Source organism: Oryctolagus cuniculus, chromosome 6 (assembly GCF_051225735.1).
Source record: "Oryctolagus cuniculus isolate XC-2025 breed Fujian yellow rabbit chromosome 6, ASM5122573v1, whole genome shotgun sequence".
NCBI classification, from domain to species: Eukaryota; Metazoa; Chordata; class Mammalia; order Lagomorpha; family Leporidae; genus Oryctolagus; species Oryctolagus cuniculus.
The window spans coordinates 34,413,209-34,433,909 of NC_142872.1; the positions used below are offsets into that span (position 1 = coordinate 34,413,209).

General features: G+C 43.6%; 1 long non-coding RNA gene across 33 annotated transcripts in view; it reads right to left on the bottom strand.

Moving 5' to 3' along the window:
• The window catches only part of LOC149126097 (uncharacterized), a 434,465-nt gene extending 418,727 nt beyond the window's left edge, over window positions 1–15,738 (bottom strand). For 28 of the 33 annotated variants that reach the window (XR_016236315.1, XR_016236296.1, XR_016236303.1 and 25 more), the window contains exons 1-3: window positions 15,488–15,735; window positions 15,108–15,207; window positions 14,711–14,910 (exon numbers count right to left, since the gene is read on the bottom strand). This is a non-coding gene — a long non-coding RNA (uncharacterized LOC149126097). Of the gene's footprint in view, window positions 1–14,710; window positions 14,911–15,107; window positions 15,208–15,470 lie in introns of all 33 variants that reach the window. The other 5 variants (XR_016236310.1, XR_016236288.1, XR_016236312.1 and 2 more) reach the window with 5 other exon arrangements.
• Between the last annotated feature and the right edge of the window lie 4,963 nt (window positions 15,739–20,701).

Below are 20,701 nucleotides of genomic sequence, written 5' to 3' on the forward strand. Positions count from 1 at the left end.
TTACTTGAAAGTCTGAGTTACACAGCAAGAGAGAGATCTTCCATGTGCTGGTTCATTCCCCAATTGGCTGCAACAGCCAGAGCTGTGCTGATCCAAAGCCAGGATCCAGGAGCGTTTTCTGGATCTCCCACATGGGTGCAGGGGCCCAAGGACTTGAGTCATCTTCTACTGCTTTCCCGGGCCACAGCAGAGAACTGGATCGGAAGTGGAGCAGGCGGGACTTAAACAGGCACCTATATGGGATGCTGGCACTGCAGCTGGCGGCTTTACCCACTACACCACAGCACCAGCCCCCATTTCTACTATATTTAAACATCAGTAACCACCATCACCACAAAAAGAGGTAAGAAGGTATCATGGGTCATGAAAATAAGCACCATTTACGAAATGAGATGAGGAAAAAAACCTTAACCCGTTAAGCCTTTAAATCTGATTATCAATGTATGGAAAATACAGGGGACAGAGAAATTGCTTTTAATGACATCACAAAAATAAGATCTGCAAAATTTAGACTATGGGAAACTCTACCCAAAACTGGCCCTTTTTTTAAACAAATTGCAAATATAACATGAAAGAGTGAAAAACCTACAGACGAAAAAAGATGAAACACATTATTAACCAATTAAATTACAGGATCCTTGAATGGATCCTTGGCGGACCACTTGTGAAAATACATTTCTGCAGCAACTAAGGAAACAGCACTAAGAGGATAGCTGTTAGTTGTTTTAGTTTGACAGTTGTACTGAACTTCTAATTTTAAGGAGTCTTGAATTTTAAAGAATGAAATCTGCAAAAGAATCTGTAAGTGGCGTAGGGATAAATCAAGACATAACTGATCATTGTTGAAGCAAGTGATGGATACACAAGGGTTTATCATGTAATTTTATTTCTGTACATAATGCAAGTTTTATAATAAAAAATATGCTTAAGTGAAACCAGAAGAAGAAAAAAAGTGGAGCACCACTCTCCACCTCAAGTACTGGAGATGTAGTGCGAATTGCGAATCTGGGCTTGGCAACTGTCTGGTTTCATTAAAACTTCACCACTGAGCCCAAGAGTTGCCCTTGGAAAATTCTTTTCTTTGACCTACAGTTTTGCGTCATCCACAAAGATCTCCTATTCTAAATGCACTCTGTGGTACTTTCCACAAAGTTTTAACATAGTCCCTACCTCGTGCTTACCCTCCCTTCATCATCCCCCAGTGCTGGTGCTGTAGCTGTTGGTGCTATGAGCCTCAGGATCACCCATTTCTAACCAGCAAGACCTGGGGAAGTCCCATCCCCAACCCACAGATCCAAGGCCACAGCTTTGTTGCCACAAATCCTGACGTCATTCTTGCTTTCCAATTTGGTTAAAACACAGAATCACTAAGATCTTTTTCAAAAATACAGATTTCAGAGTCCCTTCCGAGCTGTGCTGAGCCAGAATCTTTATGGGTCATGTTCTCGATGCTCCTGGTACTTTTCTCACAGTCATCTCAAAATGCACACTGGGACTGGAATTTAAACCAGTGTTCCCTGAACTTTTGCATCCATGTTTCCTTTTAATAAACCAAAAAATCTTACATTTACCTTATATATAATAAAACACCCTTTTAACATTTATATGTATATGCATATTTTCAACAGTGGTAAGCTGGGTAGGATGATGTCCAGAGAGCCTTTCCCAAGGGTACAAGACGACTACACAAGACCCTGGAGAGTATACATCCTTCCAAAGTCTAGAAGTCTCTAGGATACAACTGAAATTTAATTCTCTCCCAGGGAAATAAGGAAATCTGAGAGGGCAACAGAAATCAGAACACTTGAGACTTATGCATGCAAATTCATACCCACTGCAATAAATAAAAATGACAATTAAGCAAATTGTAGTTGGTGCTTTTTTGCATTTGTTCTTACCTGTACAATCATGCCACCAAGGAATTATGATGGCTTTTCCTTTCCTTGCTCTCTTTCACACTTTGCAGATCAGGACACTAAGACCCAGGTATAATAAGTTGCTAGCTAACATTTCATAAAGCCACTTAACTAGGGGTATTGTACACAGTACTATGCACATTAATGGTACTAGTACCTTTATTAGTGATTAATTGGCCAATTAAACAATATCTTAGTTTTGAACTAAGAATTGGTTGGTGCGGTTTACTGAGGGTCACTATTTAACATATTTGGCTTAGGAATCTACCATGTCCAAGATACTATAATCAGTTTGAGTCAAGGCCAACAAAATAAGCCAGGATCAATCAGAAGACAAAAGCAAACAGACAAGTATAATGATCTTCGAAGAGAAGTGCAAAGCATTTTCGAAGAGCAAAAACCACTTTTGCCTTTGGACACCGTGGAGAACTCCCTGCAGAAGAAACTGGGTAAGTCATTATAGGGAATGAGAGCTACTCAATTCTTACTCAGACCTTGGGGAGGATGTGCAAGCAATCACCTTGTGAATCTGAACAACATAAACTGGCCTAATGAGTTCAGAACAATCCAAGTCTCCTTTCCCTTAAACCTGAATTAGAGGGATAGCTTCGTTAATTTTTTCTTTTTTTTTTTTAAACTTTTATTTAATGCATATAATTTTCCAAAGTACGACTTATGGATTACAATGGCTTCCCCCCCATACCGTCCCTCCCACCCACAACCCTCCCCTTTCCCACTCCCTCTCCCCTTCCATTCACATCAAGATTCATTTTCGATTATCTTAATATACAGAAGATCAGCTTAGTATACATTAAGTATGGATTTCAACAGTTTGCTCCCACACAGAAACATAAAGTGAAAAATAATAGATGATTTTTTTAAATGATGATGAAATCAGAGCAGACCTATTGTCATGTTTAATCCCAGTGAGAGTCAAGTTGGGAATTGATAATTTCTTTTTTTTTTTCTTTTTTCTTTTTTTTTTTTTACAGAGGATCAGTTTAGTATGCATTAAGTAAGGATTTCAACAGTTTGCACCCCCATAGAAACACAAAGTGAAATATATTGTTTGAGTACTCGTTATAGCATTAAATCTCAATGTACAGCACATTAAGGATAGAGATCCTACATGAGGAGTAAGTGCACAGTGACTCCTGTTGTTGACTTTACCAACTGACACTCCTGTCTATGGCATCAGTAATCTCCCTATGCTCCAGTCATGAGTTTCCAAGGCTATGGAAGCCCTCGGAGTTCTCCGATTCTTATCTTGTTTAGACAAGGTCATAGTCAAAGTGGAGGTTCTCTCCTCCCTTCAGAGAAAGGTACCTCCTTCTTTGATGACCTGTTCTTTCCACTGGGATCTCACTCGCAGAGATCTTTTGCCAGAGTGTCTTGGCTTTCCATGCCTGAAATACTCTCATGAGCTTTTCAGCTCTTTAACCAAACCAAGCGATTATCATTTGCCCCATAAAAGACTAAGATCCAGAATTGCCAAAGTGACCCCCAACAAAAGTCATCAATCTGGAGGCATCATAATACCTGACTTCAAAACATACTACAAAGCTATAGTAGTTAAAACAGCATGGTACTGGCATAAAAACAGACACACGAATCAATGTAACAGAATAGAAAACCCAGAAATTAATCCACATACATATAGCCAAATGATCTTGACAAAAATGCTTAGACCAAATGGTGCTGGCAAAACTGGATGTATATATGCAGAAGAATGAAATTAGATCTGAACCTCTCACAAAAAAAATCAACTCAAGATGGATCAAAGATCTAAATTTGAGATCCGAGACTATAAAGTTACTAGAAGAAATTGTAGAGGAAACACTCCAAGACATTGGTGCTGGTGATGATTCCTCAGGTAAGAACCCTGGAGCACAGGAAACAAAAGCAAAACTAAACAACTGGGATTCTATCAAACTCAGCGGCTTATTCACAGCCAGCCAAATAAAAAATCCAGAGTGCAGAGATATCCAGCAGAATGGGAAAAAGTATTTGCAAGCTACTTATGTGACAAAAGATTAATATCCTGACTATATCAGCAACTTAAAGTCAACAACAAAATAAGAAATGGGCAAAAGACCTTGACAGTCCTTAAAAGAAAAAATACAAATGACCAATCAATATATGAAAAAATGCTCAGTATCACTAGTGATCAGTGAAATGCAAATCAAAATCAGAATGAGATATCACCTCACCGGGTCAGAATGGCTAAAATCCAAAACACAGAGACTCACAAATGCTGGTGAGGATGTGGAGAGAGGGGAACACTTCTACACTGCTGGTGAGGAAGTAAATGAGTGCAGCCACAGTGGAAAATGGTATGGAGATCCCTTTAAAAAATAAACTTGCCATATGACCCAGCAATCCTACTTCTGGGTATATACCCCGAAGACATGACATGTTGTATCAAAGAGATACCTGCACCACCATGTTTATAGCATCACTGTTCACAATAGCCAAAATACTCATCAACCAAGGTGTTCATAATCACAGTACGTGCAGTGGAATATTTCAGCTATTAAAAAGAATGAATTCTATCAGGGATGGATGCAACTAGAGGACATTATATAAATGAAATAAACCAGATACAGAAAGACAAATACCACATGTTTTCCCTTATATGTGGGAGCTAAAATTTAATAAAAGAAAAATCAAAAACAAAAACAAAAGAAATGCCTATATAAATCAGTACTACTGCAAATATTGTTTTGTCAAACTTTATTTTATACCTTTGTCAAAGTAATGATTACGAATGTTACACTACTATAGTTCTAATGATTTGTGACTACTTTGAAATATACTATAAATGGGTGACATAGTCATTTTTCATGTGATTATTGTTTTAGCCTTTGTGCATATTTTCACTAAACTAAGGTGTTTGTTGCTTTTTACTTGTTGAAATCTATATTTAGTTGGGCATTAAGCCCTTGACTGTAGTGTAAATTAAAGATATGTTATCTCAAAAGTAAAAGAGAAAGTGGAAAAAGGGGGTTGGGAGGCTGGGTGGAAGGCGGAGATGGGATATCATTATACCCTCAGAACTGTATAAACTATACTGAACAAATGTCTACAGACATTTCCCACCATGGGTAGTCAGCATGCTGTGTTGATTCCCAAGATAAGTTAAAATCATGTCCCATTGTGGATTTAAAGATATTTCCTCATGTACATGACTGTATGTACCTCAGCTTCTGTTTCTGTAAACTGCACCACCCCCATGAAGGCCGGGGGCATGATGGGTTCCTGGAGTCCTGTCCACACTGCATGACCTCTACAGCCACCACAGCTGACTGGACCCAGCCTGGAATAAATCAGGCTTGTATCTCCCAGTGTAACTGGGACCAGCGTGAGCTGCTTTTGGTAGCTCAAACTGTGAAGACAGGTGTTTGGGAGCTATGGAAAGCCATGTTATAGCATAAACGCATGAAAAAGAATTTCTAATATAGTCAGTAGAGAAAAATAAAGAGATAGGAAGAAACAACCAGAAGCACAACCCACTGTATCCCAAAAGAGGAAACCATCAAGAATACAACTGCCTCAGCTCCTGGCAATTTTTCTAGTTCCTAGATCTAATCCTTGGAATTTTAATAAATCCTCCCTCACTAGCTTAAGCTAGAGCTCTTCTGCTACCTACAACCCAAAGACTGTTGACCTTCATACACCAACAGAACGAAAAAAAAAAATGTAACAAACACTGCATATGGGAGAAATCACTTCGTTCTATTAGCTGAAGAAAGAAAATCCCCCCCGAAAGCAATGGCTCACAAGGTGTCAGGTTCTGGCTCTCAGCAGCAGACCCTGCACGGCCATCACTGCTTTCATGGGGAACAAGGCCAGCATGAGCCCAGCCACGGGCTGGGAAGGCACTGAGCCTTTCATACCCTCACCATCACAGCAATTTAACAGCAGAGGCTAATGAATCCCACAGTTGGCGTTGGGATACTTCCCCTGCTCCAGCAATGGAGACAGCCCAGCTGGCTCCTCCACTCAGGTACTGGGAGAAAGCATACAGGATGAAGCTGGTTCCTCAGGTCAAAAAAAATTGCTGAAAAATCCTAGCCAGGGGCCACTTTGCAGACCATAATGTGCACAATAGGCAGGGAACCGGGAGCTGTGAGCAAAAACTTCTGGAAATCAGTCCCCCTCTCAGATACATTTCATCTCTACTGAAATAATTTTTTTTCTCTCCCTTTGCTTCCACTTGGAAGGCATGGGCCTCTATCCTGTCTTCTCAGAATTTTCCTGGCTACGTGTCATGGCTGTATGTCATTTCTCTCCCACCAGCAGACACATTCTGGGAGTAGGGTGTAGGTCAACTTCATTTTTAGACTTGCCCAAGTGCATAGCACAGTGCCTCTCACAGGAAACACGCTGCCTGCTAAGTGTCTGAGGACACAGGCTCTGTGTGGTCTGGGGGAATTGACCTGTGTGATCTTGGGGGAATTTTCTTAACCTAGCCATCTCATTTTCCTTATGAAATAGTGATTATATTCCCTACTTGCTGCATTATGCCTAGGTGAAGATTATGACATATAAAATGCCTCGCACAAAATGAAAGCCTGTATAAATCCAAGCTTTGGTCATGAGCAGTGATCACCAATCTGTGCCCCTGCCCCTTGTCTCCTGCAGATTGTGTTTTCCTACCTGACCACTACTTCAACCCAGCATGCCCCTAGCAGCCATGGTTCATCCATTCCCCCAGCAGAGGGGGTGAGGCCACAAAGCAACATCACTATGCTAACCATTAGAAGCACACACTAAATGACTGCATCGTGCCCAGCTTTGAAATGTGCAAAAATTATACCTGCGCATGCCAAATTAGAATCGGCTTCCAAGTGCCTGATGCTACATTCATCACCATGTCCCAGAAAGATGCTGACTGAAGGTTTTGAAAAACTTCAAAAGACTCTTGCAATAGTTGCATATTCATTAGACAAATTAGTTCTAGATTATTTTTAAAACCATAACTTGAAAAAAAAACAACAAAGAATTGAACAGAATTATGCAAGCGTGGTTGTGTTCAGAATATAAAAATGTAGAATACTATTCATTCTTTCTGAAAGCATGAAATAAAAGGACGAAGGTAGGGGGAGGGAGCAGTAAACCTAAAAATAAAAAGAGAAAATTTATATGAGAAAAAATATTTGTCTTTGGCAAAGTTATTCCTCAGCAAGCTGAAGTTTTCTAACTGTTTGGGTCAAGGGAGATAAACCCTGTGCATCCACCTCAGGTAAAGAATTATTAGGGAAATAACGACACTACTATTACACTAACTCTTGGCTGAAGTAGGTGATCAACAGAGCACATTCGCACGACAAATATTTGCAAGGATCTTGTTCACTGAAGAGCCACAGTCTGGTCTGACAGACCTGGATGTACTGCTTAGACTTCATTACACCTCAGCAAGCAGCTCATGCACCCAGATGTGTTAATAAGGTGGAAAGTCAGGACAAGCAAAGAAAAGCCACCAAACACACATCAAGTAGCTCACAGTGTCCTGCCTTGAAGTGTACTAACACAGAAAAAGAGGGTCTGGAACTCTGGGCCAAGCTGGTGGTAGCCATTGGCAGGGTTAAGCGATATACTTCTTGCCTGGGGCCACATGTGTACAGTATTAAGGTATAAAGCAAAGAGCCCAGCAGTAGCTCCTGTTACTTGCCAGTGTTCACTGAGGTCGATCATTTCGCCATATGCTAGGGGATGGCTGCCTTTCACCTGGCCAAAAAATCAAGAAGCCTCCCAAACTAAGCCTGTGCTCATGACTAAAGCACCATGCTACATTTACGGGATTGGTGGAGGCGGCAGGCTTGGAACAAATGGTCACAGAATTAAATGTATAGCTAGGATGGACTTTAGCCAGTGTTTAGAAGGACAAACAGTCACAGGGAAAACAGAGAAAGACCTGTATTTTCAAGCAGCGTGGCACAGTACCTAAGAACTCAGGCCCCTGTGTCCTCAAGACTGGGAGTTGAGCCCAGTTCTGCCCTTTACTAAGTCTGTGACTTTAGGTAAGTCAAGCCTCAGTTGCCTCAGTTTCAAAAGTAAGATAATTATAGGCAGATAGTACTTAGACTATAGTTCTTCAAACTATATTACCTCTAGGATTCAGTTAGAATAAAACTATTATTATCAGTCATGACAGTCCAAAATATTAAAGTATTTCAATAATTCATAGAATTAAAAGTACAGTTTATTTTGGGGCAAAACGTTTGAAATCCATGTGCCCCTTACTATTTCTGTATCCAAATTTCCTCTTCTTCAAAGGACAGCAGTCTCCAAACACAGTCACATTCTGAGGTTCTTGGGCTTCAGACTTCAGCACATGAATGTAGTGGGGAGGCACCATTCATTCTGTAACTCCGGAGATGACAAGGGAGCCAATCAACCACTAAGGATATGGCTTGTCCATTATTAAATAGAAAAGTCACCAGCTGTATAGGCCCCGCATCATGAACTGATGTAAATGGGTTGTTGATACTGTTATGATGATGATTATTAACCAAGTTTGATTAGCCCTGCCTCTGCTCAGGGATACACCAGGTTTTTGGTCAGAGTCATCCAATGGTTCTTCAGGGTAGAATTTAAGTCTTCTGTAAATGCTAACTTGTATGTTCTGCCTGCAACTGGAATCAGGCAAATACTGAGACCCTTTACCACCTTCTGAGAAGGGCAAGGAGGAAAACAGGCATCAAGGCAAGGATGAGGGAGAGCAGAGGGTGGCTGAGAATTGAAGACAAAGACAGCAAAGAAGAGCATGGATGCAGAGACAGGGACATCCCCAAAGCGGAGCTCAGAGTCCCTGGAAGAGGAAGCCTCTGGCTTAGGTTCTTGTACAGACCTGAAGAATCAGTGAGAACTGTCACGTCATCGAGACAGACGAATCGTAACACACCTCCTTCATGTTAGTCCACCCAGAGACTCCTCCTCCTCCCCTCTGCCCACACAGCTCCTTTGTTATGCTGTAGTGTGTCAGACTGTGTGCTGTACTAAACCCTCTCACACACCTCTACACGTTCCCTCCTTCCCCTTGGTCAACCGTTGCACTGTGCTTGCCACACACAGGCAGGCACTGTGTCTTACCTGGATCCTTTCATGCAACGAACCTCAACACCCTGTGATTACTTCACAGATGACCAACTTCGAGGTCCACAGAGATTTTGAGATTTGCCAAAGGTCACACTAAAACTCAGTACAGAGAGGGGACTTGAACCTATATATGTCACACCTTAAAGTCCCCGCTCTCAGCCACCGTGATAATCTCCGACTGCACATGCAAGATACACCAAAGCTGTGGGGAGACCAAGCTGGGAGCAGGTGAGGCCCAACACCAGCATTTAGCGTAAGGGTTGTAGCCATGGCTGCTGCTGGCACCACCAGGACACCAAAAGTCACTATGGGCTCTGATGAAATCATGGCACTGGGAAAAACTGAAGATGCACAAAAACATCAACGCTCAAGAGCCAGGTCTGTGTATTAAGAAAGTTGGGCTGGGCCGGTGCCGCAACTCAACAGGCTAATCCTCCGCCTGCAGCGCCGGCACACCAGGTTCTAGTAAGGGTCGGGGTGCCGGATTCTGTCCAGTTGCTCCTCTTCCAGGCCAGCTCTCTGCTGTGGCCCAGGAGTGCAGTGGAGGATGGCCCAAGTGCTTGGGCCCTGCACCCACATGGGAGACCAGGAGAAGCACCTGGCTCCTGCCTTCAGATCAGTGCCATGGCCAGCCACAGCGCGCCAGCCACAGCGCGCCAGCCACAGCGCGCCAGCCACAGCAGCCATTGGGGGGTGAACCAATGGAAAAGGAAGACCTTTCTCTCTGTTTCTCTCTCTCTCTCACTGTCCACTCTGCCTGTCAAAAAAAAAAAAAAAAAAAAGTTGGGCTGTACCTCTGAGTCTTTGTCCACTCTCACACTCCACAACCAAATAACTATTGAGTCTCATGTCTTCTACCTCCAAACTGTACCTGTCATTCTCCTGCTTCTCCTTATTCCGACTACCCCCATCCATGGGAAGATCCAGTTGGTCTCTCCTCCTAGTTGTGCCCCTCTCGAATTTTTATCCCACTGCAGCCAGAGTGGTCTTTCCAAGTCTGATGCTGCTGCTTTCCAGCTGATACGGCTTCAGCAGCTTCCCATGGCCCCTCCGGATGCGGTGGCTGCTTAAAAGGGAGCTTCTGAAGCTTTTCATTGCCAACCTCACCTCTCATTTCCCCTGTGTTCGCTCTTCCATCAGCTACACTGACTACTTTCAGTCTCTGAGGAGATGCACATTCCTTCCAGTCTCCAGGTATTTCCAAGTGTTATTCTTCCTCTCTAGACCACCGTCTCTATTCGGACATCATTTCTTCCCAGAAGCTTTCTCTGGCACAGCAAGAATGTGTAGGGCAAAGGTTATCACACTGAACCTCTCTACCATTTCACCCTCAAAACTCACTATAAAGGAGATGTAACAATTCATAGCCCATATCCACATCCAGAGTGTCGCTCCCCCTCTTCGTGGAGGAACGACACAGGACCCTGCGCTGTTCTTTCGTCTGCTCGGCCCTCCCCGGGTTTGCTGCTGGTTCTTCCCGGGTTGGCTACTATCCCTTCCACCTCCGTGGAAGGGCAGTTCCCCCTGGCCACATTCCCCACTTCCGCAGGGGAGCGGCACACCGCCGGCCGGCTTTCTCGGGGGCTGCACAGGTGTTCCTTCAGCTAGATGTTCCCCTTAGATGTTCCTGGTGCATGCCGTCTCTCTCCTCCTTTATAGTCCTCCTCTGCCAATCCTAACTCGGCTGCCCACACGCCGAGTACGCTGCTCTCCAATCAGGAGCAAGTCCTACAGTTTATTGGTTGAACTGGAGGCAGCTGTGTAAAAGCTGTTTACTTCTCTCCCAGCGCCATACTGTGGGAGAGCAGATGCATAGAATAAGTCTTAATTCCAGTAACTCAGTCTAGTCCGGATTGCTCCCCACACAGAGTACTGTGAAACATTATCTATGGGCATCTAGAGGAACATTCTGTGTATTCATCAGAGAGAGAGATCAACCAGAGAATAAATACTTGTAAGCAATATTAAGTCAATACCACTGGAAAATACAGGAAACTCAGTGTGTAGAGAAAACACATGGAAAAGCAACAGAGTTCCACGCAGGGCTCCTTTCATATAGGGCAAAGGGGGCCTGCCATGCACAGGGTCACCCAGAACAGGGAATAAAAGTTGGCTCAAGCTCCTCAGTGCACCTAAGGCCTAAAATTTCAGAATTCGATGATGAATATCCTCTGGGCCCGTGGAGGAAGAATTCAAGAGCTCCTTGGCCTCTCTGGTACCCTGACTCCTGGCATCAACATTCTGTGACTGGTCCTCGGTCATGGCTACTCCATGTTCAATGGCAGAGCATAGCATAAAGAGATTCAACCACTTAAACAAACCTAACGTGCACCTTTGCCTTTGTTCTTTCCCATGGGACAAAAGCATCTTCCAGAGAACAAACCAGACATTTAGCTCCGCCCACTCTACCTCCCTCCCCAGTAAGACCATGTGCCCTCCTGTAGCATCCTGGGCTTGCCTTAATGAACTGCCCCACTCATACCTGACATACACACGATTACAAACTCCTTAGGGTAGGAACCAAGTATGAGTTCATCTTTAACTGTACCACCTAGCACAGTGCCTGGTTTATAAGCTAAGGTGTTTCACAAATAATTCTGGATGAATACTTATAAACAAAAATCTACCAACATACATCATCAATAAGATGATACAACTCATGAAATTTTTTCTCACTTTTCAACCCCAACATGCCCTATGGAACCAAAAACCAAGTGGGTGTAAAAGTCTTCCCCAAACCCCACCAGTTATGGCCTCCTCATTGCACTTTGGGAACAGTAGCAGAACAGTCAACCAGAGGGGAGAGAGCTGTGAAAAGACAGTTCATTTAGGGCTAATGTGCAGACTTTAAAAATAACATCTGGACAAGTTTAAAATGTATTTGCAGTCGCATGTATTAAACGGGAAGCAGAACATGGGCTCAGAGCACCAATTACTTGCCCCTTTGTCTCCTCCCGCTCTTGGAGAAAATTTAGTGAGCTAAGTCCTAGCATGTCAATATAATAAAGTATTCAACATTTGGGTAAATTATACATTAGCTGCAGTAATTGTTCAGCTTTTTAAAAGAATTACCCAAATAAAAAAAGATTTTTTTAATTTTAGTACATTTTGTTCAATGCCCTACAGTTTTGAAAAATACATCATAATAGAACTGAAATGGTCTGACGGCATTTTACCCACAGTCAGTCTCATTTTCCTACTGTTCTCTCCAGCTGTTCTGTTAAAGCAGAACAAATTGTCACCTTAGAATATTAAGACAAAAAAAGTGATAACTACAAATTTTTTGAAAATTGTCATTCGGACCTAGAGATGTTAAATGATGACCAAGAAAATGGCTAGTTATACCTGGGAAGAGGTATTTTCTCAGATTACCACATTAGGACTGCTTTTCTTTAACAACCCAGCTGATTTAACAGGACTGTTGTAGGGAGGGAGTTATGTCATTTTCTGGCCTCGAAAGCTCTCAGCATCTTTTAAGAAGGAAAGATGCGAGACACAGGGTCAGGAAAGCTGGGCCCCACTCTGAGCTCTGCCTTTTGCTGCCTGTATGACCTTAAAACCCACACTGTCAAAAAAAACAACTGCACAAACCCAAACTGAAAGACATTCTACAGAACAACTGGCCTAGACTCTTCAAAAATGTCAATGTCACGAAAATCAAGGAAACGCAGAGCAACTTTACTGAAGCGAAGACAACTACAAACACTAAGTGCAATGTCTGATCTTTTACTAGATCCCGATCAGGAAAAAAAGTGATAGAGGACACCATTAAGTCAACTCACAAAATAACCACTTTTTTTTTTCACCTATCCATTTACCACCTTTTCATATTGTCTTCTCCCAGTAGAAACTCCAGAAGAGAAAAGCAGTCCAACTAATGTATGTATCCCAAGCATTTAGGAGATACTCAGTGATGTTTTTGAACAAATGAATAAGTGAGATCAGCCCTGCAAATCCAATCACTTCCCACAAACTTCCAACATTTCCCAACACTCTACTGGACACCTGAAATCAATTTCTACATTTAGTTCTAAACAAATAAACTGAAATAGGGACTAGCAGTGCTATTTTACAGATTAATAAACTAAGAATCTTATCAAGGTCCCTATCTCCCAAAGGTGCTAAAGGCAAAGCCAAACTGTGAAACAAGTTCAAACTCTCAAATCTGTTTTTCCATTGCATGCTACAGTCTCAGAGCAACAGGCACACTCACAGTCTGCCCCTCTGATCCAGGGCCTCTCATTAGCATCCTGTCAGCAAGGGCTGACAAGACTTCATTTTCTTCCTTGCTTATCTTTGACACAATGCCTTCAGCGGTTGTGGGTGATGGGAAGGCTTTTAACCCCGTGAATCAATAGCTGATCCCTGTCCACCTCCATCACTAGAATGACACACGGCAGCCCCAGGGACACCGCAGGTCGTTAAAGCATCTTGTTTGCCGCCCTCAAGTCCCACTTTGGCAATTTTACAGCATTAGCCTGTCCTTTGGATAGGAGATGAAACCCTCAGTAATCATTTAGGGAGTGGTTTGCATCAGCAATTATAGGAGCTGGAGTTTTGTCCTTGCTCCATACAAGTAAAAAGCAAGCACTGAAATTGTCTGAGGAAGTCCTGGTCAAATATTCATTAAGCTACCTGTTAAGTTCCAGGCACTGCTCTCAAGAGACTAGCAGTCCAGGGGGAGAAAAACCATGAAGACCATGGATGCCATCAGAAGGGAAGGAGGATATAAGATGGGAAAGGAAGAAAAGCCAAACAAGGCTTCCCCAGGGAAATGGCATCTCTACTGGCACCTAGAAGATACATGCGTGTTACCCAGGTGTAAGGATCAAAGGCATCAGTACTCTCAGTACAAAGAGCCACACATTCATTGGCCTGGTGGTGTGGTCCATTGGGAGAGCTTAAGGAAATCCCACATGCCTAAATCCCGAAGTGTAAGCTTGCAACAGGATGCATCTGTGGAACAAGGCAGAGCCCAGAGATTTCAAATTTATCCTAAAGGCAATGGCAAGTCAACATTAATTTTCCATCAGAATGATCTTCGCTGGGCTGAGTTCCAGAGATGCTGAGACAAAGCAGGTAAAATGCACCTGAGATGGCTTCAATTAAAATCTAATTGGGAATTATAAACCCCATCAACAATTAAGGAAAATAATTTAACGTAAATAACTGTTAGCCAAGTATGGGGAAAAAAAAAGAAAAATGGAGAGCTGAGGTATCATAAACATAGGAACTGCAGGAAACAGGTTCCACTTTCAGGCTGAGGTAGAGGGGCGGAAAGTTGCTACTACAATGTATAAGGTTGGGAGAAGGGTGCTGGGGAGATCAAGCCCAGAGCTCTGAGCACACGATGCACCCAGCTGGTGCCGATCTCTCGGCAGTGTACAGGACCCAGCAGAGCTGCTCTCAGACTTCCCTTTGAGGGTGGCGGCAGATGCTGCTGTCTCTGGGAGAGCTGAGGGAAGAGGCTCCAGGTGATGGGGGCAATGAATACCTAAATTTCCTGCCCAGGTCCTTGTCTCCCGCAGAGGTAGAAACACAAGGGGAGACTAGTCTGATGAAAAGCACTTCTTTAACAGTGAAGGAAGCAACACACATTCACATACCAATGTGGGCCGCCCCACACGGAGAAACCCTCATTGTGAGTGGGCCAAACTCTTGCCTGTAAACGAGAGAGAAACTGACAACCGTACCTCTAAGCGAGCGCAGGAAAGGTCCGAGAGCGGGACGGCCTGGTCCGCGACAGCGCTGCCGGGGACAGGGCAAAAAGGAGGGCAGCACCTCCCAGCAGGTTCTGTGGTGGGACGTCTGCTCTCACCTGCCTTCCACCTCTTTATAAGGAAAAAGGTGGGGTCCTCACACGTGCCCTGGTCCTGGATGCAACAGGTGTATCCTGGGAAGGTGGGCATATCAAACTGGCAGTTAAAGAGACAGTATCACCTTGCCCGGATACGAGAGTTCCAGCCTGAACTTTAACTAACTGCCTCATTACACTGCAACAGAACCAGCATGCGTCTCTGCCAATGTGAAGGGGCACATCCGGCTCACCGAAACAGAGGGGCAAGTCCCTCCCTCCTCCGCCATCTTCACGTTTTCCTTTGGCTTCGCCTCCCATTCGCAGAGGCAAACGCGGAGCCCGTCAGCCAAGGAGAAAGGGGATTTGCAGAGTCCCAGTGCTGGTAACACAAAACTGGGTAAGAAAGACAGGTTTGGAGCTGAGAAGCAATAGCTTGGAAACCAACCCATGAAAAGTCTGCAGATTTCTGTATCCCCCATAGATATCTCCCCAACAGCACTCTGGGGCGGGGGTGGGGAGCTGAGAGAGGTAGGGAGTGGGGAGGAGGGCGGGTACAACCAAACTTGGAAGCAATGGATTTCAACAAGCTCCAGGGAGGAGGCAGGAAAAGGAGGAGACAATGCACATCCCATCCAGGGGAAATACAAGGAAAGAACCTGAACATCCAGAAAACCATGGCAGCCCTGCTTCTGTTGCACATGGGAAGGGCACAGCTCCATCAGGGGCAGCCGGAGGCCACTTAAAGCAAGGGGGTTAATCCTTGGGCTCTTGCACCTCCACGTGTAACCCTAATGTAGTGCCCACAACAAAACTCCTCTTTCTAAAGCAGTGACTCTGTGGTCGACCTATAATAGTTGAACTGTCTTCTGAGGATCCTCTCTCTCAGCTTCCGGGCTTAGGGTGAGGTCCCCATTTCAGCTTAGCAATGGAGCACGTGATACAAGCCTGCACCAATCAGAACACTGCATGTCCCCTGGCTACCCTTATTGGTTCAGGGTATTCAGGAGACCCAATGGGATAAGGAAAGGGGCTCTACTCTTCAATCTGAGACACAAACTGGAATTGAGACTATGGAGTCTGCTGCCGCTACATAACAAGCACAGGGGTTGTTTGAATATGAGGCTTCCACATCAAAACAGAGAGCTCAGAATCCAGAAATGGAGCCTGGTAACAGCCTTTGAGCTCTAACTGAAGCCAAAGCTGCCGCCAGAACTTTTCAGTTGGATGAGGTACTAAATTTCCTTTCTTATTTAAGCCACCTGGAGTGAGGTTTTTGGTTTGCTACACAAAGATACAATCCAAAAGGATACAGGTATAGCACCTGCGTCCTGCACTTGTCTCTCCACTCTATGCCCATCTACAAAACCTTCTCCTGTCCTCCTTCTGGATCACAGCACCAGCAGGAAAATGACTTTACACTACATAATGCACCGTGGTTACACAAATGAAAACCGTTCACCCTCACTAGTTTGTTTACTAACAAAGAAAAACAAACCACAATTTAATCATCATGATTAAACTGCCCCATAAATAAAGAACAAAAACTGAAGAAAAAATGTAAAAACCAATTTTAAGCAGGTTATGATGTAATAAGTATCTGTATGTATTTCATATGACAGTGTAAATTGAAAATATATATTGCAATATGTACCTAAAACTGTCTATAATCTTTGACACACTAGCACTGCTCTTAGAAATGTATCCTAAGGAAATAGTTGCATACCTCATTCTCTGTCATGCTTGATCCCCCCGGTTTTAGGTTTAAAAACTAGTTACTGAAACTAGAAACTTACGCAACATAGAGTTGGGTTAATTTTTTTTACTTTTTCTCTTTTAATTTACACTGTTGTTCAATCTCAATTGCAAATAGCTGTTAGTTAAGTCTTACATTATGAATTCTATGTTTATTTTTTAAAAGATTTTTTAACTTTTATTTAATGAATATAAATTTCAAAAGTACAGCTTATGGATTACAATGGCTTCCCCCCCATACCGTCCCTCCTACCCGAAACCCTCCACTTTCCCACTCCCTCTCCCTTCCATTCACATCAAGATTCATTTTCAATTCTCTTTATATACAGAAGATCAGTTTAGTATACATTAAGTAAAGATTTCAACAGTTTGCACCCACATAGAAACACAAAGTGAAATATACTGTTTGAGTACTCGTTATAGCATTAAATCTCAATGTACAGTACATTAAGGACAGAGATCCTACATGAGGAGTAAGTGCACAGTGACTCCTGTTGTTGACTTTACAAATTGACACTCCTGTTTATGGCATCAGTAATCTTAATCTCCCTATGCTCCAGTCATGAGTTTCCAAGGCTATGGAAGCCCCCTGAGTTCTCTGACTCTGATCTTATTTAGACAAGGTCGTAGTCAAAGTGGAAGTTTTCTCCTCCCTTCAGAGAAAGGTACCTCCTTCTTTGATGACCCGTTCTTTCCACTGGGATCTCACTTGAGGAGATCTTTCATTTAAGTTTTTGGTTTTTTGTTTGTTTGTTTGTTTGTTTTGCTTTGTTTTGTTTTTTTGCCAGAGTGTCTTGGCTTTCCATGCCTGAAATACTCTCATGGGCTTTTCAGCCAGATCCACATGCCTTAAGGGCTGATTCTGAGGCCAGAGTGCTGTTTAGGACATCTGCCATTCTATGGGTCTGCTGTGTATCTCACTTCCCATGTTGGATCGTTCTCTCCCTTTTTGATTCTATCAGCTAGTATTTGCAGACACTAGTCTTGTTTATGGTTTATGTGCTCCCTTTGGCTCTTAGTCCTATCATTATGATCAATTGTGAACAGAAATTGATCACTGGGACTAGTGAGATGACATTGGTACATGCCACCTTGATGGGATTGAATTGGAATCCCGTGGTATGTTTCTAACTCTACCGTTTTGGGTAAGTCACCTTGAGCATGTCCCGAATTGCACATCTCTTCCCTCTCTTATTCCCACTCTTATATTTAACAGCAATCACTTTTCAGTTAAGTTTCAACACTTAAGAATAACTGTGTATTGATTACAGTATTCAACCAAAAGTATTAAGTAGAACAAACAAAAAGGGCAAGGGCTGATCAAGTCACCATTTCTTGTAGTGTTCATTTCACTTTAACAGGTTTCCTTTTTGGTGCTCAGTTGTCACTTGTCAAGGAGAACGAGTGGTATTTGTCCCTTTGGGACTGGCTTATTTCACTCAGCATAATGCTTTCCAAATTCCTAACAGGGATCACTTTTCAGTTAAAATTTAAACACCTAAGAATAATTGTGTGTTAATTACAGAGTTCAACCAATGGTACTAGAACAAAAAATACTAAAATGGATAAAGTATTCCATTGTACATCAACAGTCAGGACAAGAGCTGATCAGGTCACTGTTTCTCATAGTGTCCATTTCACTTCAACAGGTTTCCCCTTTGGTGCTCAGTTAGTTGTCGTTGATCAGGGAGAACATATGATATTTGTCCCTTTGGGACTGGCTTAATTCACTCAGCATGATGTTTTCCAGATTCCTCCATCTTGTTGCAAATGACCGGGTTTCATTGTTTTTGACTGCTGTATAGTATTCGATAGAGTACATGTCCCATAATTTCTTTATCCATTCTACTGTTGATGGGCATTTGGGTTGGTTCCAGGTCTTAGCTATTGCAATAAACATTTTTTTTAACTTTTATTTAATGAATATAAATTTCCAAAGTACGACTTTTGGATTACAATGGCTTCCCCCCCATACCGTCCCTCCCACCCACAACCCTCCCCCCTCCCACTCCCTCTGCCCTTCCATTCACATCAAGATTCATTTTCAATTATCTTAATATACAGAAGATCAGCTTAGTATACATTAAGTAAGGATTTCAACAGTTTGCTCCCACACAGAAACATAAAGTGAAAAATAATAGATGATTTTTTAAATGATGATGAAATCAGATCAGACCTATTATTGCAATAAACATTAATGTGCAGACAGCTTGTTTGTTTGCCAATTTCATTTCCTTTGGGTAAATTCCAAGGAGTGGTATGGCTGGGTTGCATGGTAGGGTTATATTTATTTATTTGAAAGGTAGAATTCTGTGTTCATAGTTCATCTCTCCAGCAAGACTGCAAGTTCCTTGAAGTCAATACTAGTTCTCATTTTTTTTTAACTAAACTCTTTATTCTTCCCCCACATGTAGTTTGTTTTGTGGTCTATTTTCTTTTATTTTTAAAATAAATATTTGTTATTTTTGACACATGCTAGTTGTATGTACTTACAGGGTACAGTGTGACATTTCAACAACTGTGTAGTGTTTAATGCTGAGCTCACAGTAACTGATGCTTCTACCACACTGTCTAAATTTTTTACAATCCTTTTAAGTAAGAGAAGGTGGGCTCTGGTTCCCACTTAGTTCCCACTCGGTGACCCTGGAGCCACTCCTGCTGTCCTCTCCCTGGTCTCTGCATTTTTAAAATAATTATATTTATTGGGCGTTGTGGTGCCACAGATTGGATAACCACTTGGGACGCCCACATTCCAGCTCCCCTGCTTCTGATACAGCTCCCCATTAATGTGCCTGGGAAGTGGAAGATGAAGCCTCAAGTACTTAAATTCCTGCCAACTATATGGGAAACCAGTTCCTGGTTCTGGCCTTTGGCCTGGCCCAGCCTCAGCTGTTATGGCCACATAGGGAGTAAACACGAGAATGGAAGGTATCTCCTTCCCTCTCCCTCTCTGTCACTCTGCCTTTCAAATAAATAATCTTTTAAAAATAAAAATGTATTATTTGAGATGTGGACAGCTCTCGTGTGCTGGTTTACTCCCCCCAGTTGCTCTCAACAGTAGAGTTGGGTGTAGGTAGCAGGGACCCAAGCATTTGAGCCATTACCTGCTACCTCCAAGAGTGCATATTAGCAGGAAGCTGGACTGGAAGTGGAGTGAGGACTTGAACTCAGTTCCTCCAGTATGGGATACAGGCCTCCCAAGTGGTGACCTAACTGGCACCGAACACCTGTCCTTGCGCACATCCAGAAAGTTCCATGATGCCTCCAAGGCCCTCCCTGAGACTTCATGTGAGTATTTGCTGTGTGTTTAAAGTAGCAGGGACCAAACCCCCAGAGACAACCTCCTGCAGCTTGAGGAAGGTGACATTTCAGCCAGGAGCCCCAGGCAGAGGATGGGGCAGCAATTAGGGACAGGATGGTCACTGCTGTCTGGGACCATTACAACCTCAGCAGGTGCAACCTAGGGGACAGCTTGGGAAGTCCCTTCCACCAGAGCCCCGTGAGGCCACGGGACAGGGAGTGGAGAAGGGGACAGGAAACTCCCAGCCAGGCAAATGACCCCTCCGCCCATCCTGGTCCAGAGCCCAGATGCAACCCCTCTCCCCTAACCCTGTGAAACATACAGGGTTCCAGGCTAGAGAGACCTCCCCCACAGCAATGCCTCATGACTTGGACCACCCCACCCTGGTGGCAGCATAAGTGCTAGGGAATGCAGTACCGCGGGTGACGGCCAGAGCCAGACCTCGTGCAGCAGAAACCCAGCGGCTGTGACAGTTCTCTGCCCTACAGGTCCATCTAGAGGCCTTCCAAGAAGCTAGCTGTTCCACTTCATCTGCATCCCAGCTTGAAGGCCAGGACTCCTCATCAGAGACCACCAGCATGGCTGCTCTCACAGCAGGGCCATGCTGGGCATCTTTGTTTTATCTGTGCCTACTCCCCCAGATCAGCTTCAGGACAGGCAGAGTCCACTCTGGTCACTGTGCTCTGTGGGGTGTGGAAGCCAGCTGGGACAACGCGAGCATTCTACACTCTGGCTGGAGTTCCTTCCCTCTCTGGCCACCAGGCAGTGGTATCCATTCCACAGTGCCTAGGCCTGCTTTCCTGCTGTGTGGGAGGATAAAGGACCCTCCCACGG